The following is a 5,821-nucleotide window of genomic DNA, read 5'->3' as shown; positions in this document are numbered from 1 at the left end:
AGGCCCCCCATATGGATAGCAAGATACATACCCTACCCGTCACATACTAAAATGAGAGCTTGTCAAAATAATCAAGACAAACAAGTGAGAAAAAGGAAAGAGTCTAGAACAGAGTGAAATTGAGTCAAGACCATGGAGATGTAAAGTAACTTGCCCAAAGTTGCACAAGTTTGTGCCAGTGTTGGCAAGAGTAGACATGCCTCCTGACTCCCAGCTCTATGCACTAGTTCATAGAGCTCCCAGTGCTCTATGCACTAGTTCATATGCCTCTCTGGGTGGAAGCCCTTGTAAATGTTACCTTAGCTGGGCAATCTGCTAAACAGATGCTCTTAAAAGACATTTAAATCCTTTGCTTTAATATCCCACAGCAGTGACTTCCACAAGTTAATGTATGTTCTGTTAAAATTACAGATTTAACCCAGATAAAAAGAAGCACTTATGTCCTCTTGTACGTTAATTACTGGAATGGCTAAGTGGGATTTCCCAACTGGCCTTCTGTAGAACATTAATTATCTGATATACCTCTATCACATCTCCTGTCTTCTCTTTTCTAAACTAATTATGTCTACCCATTAAAATCTCCCTCATAGAAGCACCTTCTCTCTCCCCATCCCACCCATATTCCTCTATCATTTTGATAGTCTTTTCCTGACCAGTCTTCTTTTGCCTGGTCTTTCCTTTAAAAGGCAGATTAAGGAGGAAAACACGAATCAGAGCAAGGAATAGAGGAGATTGTTACTGAACTTTGAATAAATATTTTAAAACAGTCCTGTGACATACCAGGTTGCAATCCAGAGCAATAGGGGCTTTAGCACCCCTGCCATGCAACAATATACAGCAACTTACCACCTTAAATACCCTCTCTAAGGTGCCACGAGTACGCCGATTCTTTTTGCAGATACAGATTAACACAACTGCTACTCTGAAACCTACCTTACGTAGAGGTACCCAGCCACTTCAATTTAAACGCTGGATTAAATAAAGTTTATTAACAACAAAAACAGATATTAAGTAATGAAAAGCAATGAGACATAAAAGTCAGAAATGATACAAGATAAAAATGCTTTCTACCACCTAGTTTACCAAACTCGGCAAGTTTCTCACCACATGCTTCCAATAGCATTACTGACCAAACTTCAGATTCAGTGACTGCGTCTTTGGTCTTCTCAGGTGCAACAAGTGAGATGGATAGGGAGACAAAGGAGGGGTGACAGTGTTTGCCCCACCTTTTTATAATTTCTGTCCCTCTTTGAAAAGGATTTCCATCTGAGAAGCAAGAGACACGTGATCTGGTGGAGGAAGGATGGCAGATGATAGGTGATGGCCCATCAGCTTTGACAACACCAAGAGGGGGCATTAGTTTGCCTTTTGTCTTTGAGAAATGGCTTTAATCTCTCCCCGGACTTATCTAGAAACACTTCATTCATGATTTCAGCTTATGTTCATAATGATGTTGCTACATGCATTTTACCATGATATTACTGAGTTTTCCCCCCCCCAAATGATACCTCACACCTTGCTCATAAGGCATTCCTTGTACAAACATTAGTAAAATAGTATTTAGGATGTAATTAAAGGGGTGCATTCCATCACAGGCCCACAAACGTAACCATATAATCCTTTCCATCTTCAGAGTGTTTATAGACATTAAATTAAATAATGTCATCTTCTGATGGCACTGGGATGAATGGCAGGGAAGGAGGGGCAAAAGCTTTTCAGGAGGCCCTGCCTACAATTTAAGTTTTATTGGCATAAAGCATACAAGCGGTGCCAACCAGTATCTTAATGAAGGAACAGGTGCCATGATTTCCATGGGGAGTTCCTGAGTGTGTCTCTTTTATAGTATTAGCCATTTCTGGTTCAGCAGAAGCCAGTCGCATATTGGGAAGGCAGTTCTGAAGTCTCTCTTCACTCCCAAAGCTAGAGTTTTTCTTCTTGACTTTTTAGTGTGAAATCTGTTCTTATCTATGATTGCTCAGGAGGCACTTCTCATCTGCCCGCTGCCCCTTTTGTGGTTTAGCCACTGAAGAGGAGAAGGGATCACAATTTCAGGATCTCCTCTCATGTTACAGTGTCCTTGAATTTCTACCATGCCTCATGGCTCCCAGATTCTATTTACAGTCTGTAATTAGAGACTGTCTGTATTTTGTTGCAGTAAGTTTGTCTGCAAAGGTGGAGCTTCTGTGCTGGGAACTGTACCACTAGAGGCTGTTGTGTGGGGTTTATTATCCCCCCCATCCATCCTTGTAGCATCTTTTCATTTTAGTATGTGACCAAACCAGTTCAGAAATGGTAGTTTTGTTATGGCTCTGGATGTTCACATGGTTAAGTGTCTGGAGCAATATGATGCAGAGTGCTGCCTGTTCTCCTGACCTTTCACAAGAAGGCTGTTACGGGCTGCCTTTTAGAAGATCCTTGTGGAGACTTTTTTAGATGTGGCTCCTGGAATCCTCTCCATCTGAAACAGCAGGAGTAATTCACATTTGTTATCTTAGGCAGCAATACTAGAATAATGGGGAGCCATTAGAGGATCATTGTGTCCTTAGTGGATCTGCCATATTGGAATGTTAAGATGCAAACCAGTCTCGAATTTTGGGGAGAGAGACAGGTACTAATGGAATTATTAGGAAATGATATGGACTAGAGTAAAGCCCCTGATGGGAGAAAAAAGTGCCTTCTTAGGATCCCAAGAGCTGAATCATAGATTTTAGAGATGGAAAAACATTTTAAGTCATCTAGTCCATCTTGCTGCTAGCCCTGAATTAAAGGAGGGAGGAGGAAAAATTGATGTTACAATTGATAAATCTATAAAAATCAAAATCCATTTTGGGCAGTTTGTCTAAGTTAAAACTCTGAACACCAACATGACAGAAACTCATCCAGTTTCTCTGGACAGGAACCACTTAATTTCCAGTACTAACATTTTTCTAAGCTAATCCATTCTATAAATTTAGGATGGGAAATTTTCTGTGTAAAGCATTTCCAAGTCTATTGCCTGGGCCCCTGGATCTTTTCCATTTGTTGATGGGCATAAACTCTATGTCATGTCAGGGGTGAGTTAAATAATGAACACTGAGTGAAGTCGGATTCTTTCTGTTGTTGCAAAAATACTAGCTAGAAAAGCAAAAACAATGAGAAGAAAGACCGACCTTTGTTTCCGTGTGTTAATGAATCTGTCTTGTTGCCTCAGCAGCCTAATTTATGGAAACCACCAGTACCAGCTACTGTTGGGTTGCAATAGAACCAGATTTGGTGAAAAGAATTATAGATAACCTCACATACATTTTGACTGAGGGACATGTGATGTCAGAATGGATAATGGAATGAGGTTTTAAAAAAAAAAAAAAAAGACTCCTTATATTTATCCACATCTTACAAAAATGCATGGATCCTGTCCAAAGCCCCCCAGGGTAGCCGGGCCATTCAAATGAAACTGAGCTCAGCACTCCTGTTCCAGTCCAGATGCTCCCATTTGGGCTAGGCCTTCTTAATTGGCAACACCTAGGGAGCTGTAGGAGGCCTGGTGAGATCCAATGAGAGAACAGAGCAGACTGAGTCAATCAGGAATGAGACAGGAGAAGGGCACGAGAGATGAGCTACCATAGAGAGAAAGTGGTTCCTGGGAGAAGATTAAAGGTAGGAGAGAAGCAAGAATGACTTGGGGGCACCAGCCAGCAAACCTGAGAGCCAGGGTCAGAACTGAAGGCAGCAACAGAGGGAGCAGGCTGCTGACTAGGCTATAGAGCCAAGGCCAGAGAGGGTTGAAGGAAGGGGGAGCAGCAGAGCAGCTTATCTGATGACATCTCCTTGCTGGAGAGCTGAAGCCAGAGGAACAGCAAAAGGTGTATGCTTCCAGCAAAGAGGTTGTGAGAGCTCTGGGTGGGAAGAGCAGAATGGCTGAGGAAGTTTCCTGTGATAGAACTGTAATAGGAAGGATTAATGAGACACGATGTCCCAATAATCATTTGGAAGCACAGGAAACATGATGGAATTGTTGAGAGCAGATATGACTAGTACCTGGTAACCGTGGCGATCCAGTTGGAAGAGGGGACAGTGAGTGGCGGCAATGGCATCTCAAACTCTAGTGAAGAAAAACAATGTTGGTGTCAACTATAAGTTGCTATAGCTTTCCATTACCACGCCTATTTCTAAAAATTTAGAATACCAAGAAAAGACTATGAAAACTGCTCTATCTGTATACCATATAACATTTTCCTCAACAATGAATAGCTGAATTTCAGTGGAGTTAATAGGATTTTTGGAGAGGGCTGAGGGTGTGCTTCCCAGAATAACGAAGGGGTGGGAATGTGTTTTTTAGTAGGCATTGAGTTCCTGTTGGAAATTATGTTAATGCTTCGGGGATGGTCTTACTAATTGTGTTAAGGTCCTTGAGCCTGACATTCACAGTATTATTTCCCAAGCCCTTCCCCCTAGTTTCCTATTCTTCATTCATTTCATTTGTTTTTCTATCTCAAAGGGCAGTGAGTCCAAGCCAGAACATCAGGAGAGGAGCCTTAGACACTCCTACAGTATTGGGACAGTCAGGAGAAAAAGCTCCTCCAGAAAAGCTAGGTGACAAGCAGCTAAAGGTTCACCCCCACCCTCTTTTTGTCCAAGAAAGATTTCATTCTGATTAGCCAGGCAATGAGATCTACATGAAGATCTGCCTTTCCATTAAAAATACGTATGTGGGCTTCAAAGAGGTGGATTCACCTACCATTGTCACTTCACCAGAGAGGAGACTGTTAAAAGGAAGAAAGGTCCTTTTCCAAGAATGTGTCTGGAGTGATGACTAGTAATACTGTAACACTGAGCACAGGAAGGGAAATCAGAGGGCACCATTGTTGATTTCAGTCTGTAGCAGAGGCCTAAATACTACTTACCAGTCACTTCTCTGGAGAAGTTGTGAACCAGACCACAACCAAACAGCCTCAGAAAAGGGGGTGATCATAACAATGTTAGTCTGACAAAAATCTCTTGTGGGCGCTAGACATGCGTTCCCACACCATATGACCATCCTGCACCTTTGATTGATGGTGATCTCTTAACAATAAAGCCTGCCTCTCCTCTTACTGAAGCCTGAACAGAATGGCTCTTCTGAATTATAGTCACCAGCTACAGGGAGAGATTTGGATGCAGTAAAAGGCTAATGTTGGCTTGCAAAAGAATGCACTTACCAGCTGTGCTGCTCTGTGGAGCCCCACTCACTGTGGTTGGTTAGTAGGGAGGAAAATAAAACTCTCATAATACTAAGGTGGAGAGAATAAACCTACGGTCACTTTTCAGTGAGTTGCCTTAACCAGAGCCTACATCACCAGTCTGCAAGTACATCTTTCTTGTCCATGCCACAGGTGGATTCCGCACCTGGTCATGCGAGAACTAAATATTTGCTACCTGTTGGTAATGAGGTGTTTCCCATGGCTCTTTTCCAACTGAAAAGGGCTCTGAACATGCAGTGGTTTTTTATTCTGCCAGAGAAACATTGCTTAATCCAGGTGGGCAAACAAACAAATGAAATGCCAGAGACCAAATCCCAAAGGCCTCCTTGGTTTGAGTCAGTCCTTGTTCAGGCAGGGCCAATTCCTGAAGATGCTGAGCACCTGGAGCTCCTTTATTTCACCACACTACAGCCACAGCCCTCTCAGCTGCTAACCCCCCTCTTCTCCGCCTCCTGCTACAGCCACATCCCATAATACTATGTACAGAGCTTTGGCCCTATGGAGAAGGGCAGTTGGGGAAGCTTTGTACATTTCAGAAGGGGTACAGACTTGTCACTGACTGCACAGGGCAATTGCACTCACTGGAATCACTACCTTCTCCC

The 5,821-nt window shown here is 42.7% G+C and overlaps 1 long non-coding RNA gene across 1 annotated transcript; it reads right to left on the bottom strand.

Annotated features, from left to right (window-relative positions):
• Positions 1–1,105: 1,105 nt before the first annotated feature.
• LOC123377853 lies at positions 1,106–5,614 on the bottom strand. Its single transcript, XR_006582361.1, has 3 exons — positions 5,178–5,614; positions 4,018–4,081; positions 1,106–2,458 (listed from the first exon to the last, which is right to left on the bottom strand). It is a non-coding gene; the product is annotated as an uncharacterized LOC123377853 (long non-coding RNA).
• Between the last annotated feature and the right edge of the window lie 207 nt (positions 5,615–5,821).

The sequence above is a fragment of the Mauremys mutica genome, chromosome 9, assembly GCF_020497125.1.
Source record: "Mauremys mutica isolate MM-2020 ecotype Southern chromosome 9, ASM2049712v1, whole genome shotgun sequence".
Taxonomy (NCBI): domain Eukaryota; kingdom Metazoa; phylum Chordata; order Testudines; family Geoemydidae; genus Mauremys; species Mauremys mutica.
Note: the sequence above shows the minus strand (reverse complement) of the source record. Positions and strands in the feature narration are given on the sequence as shown.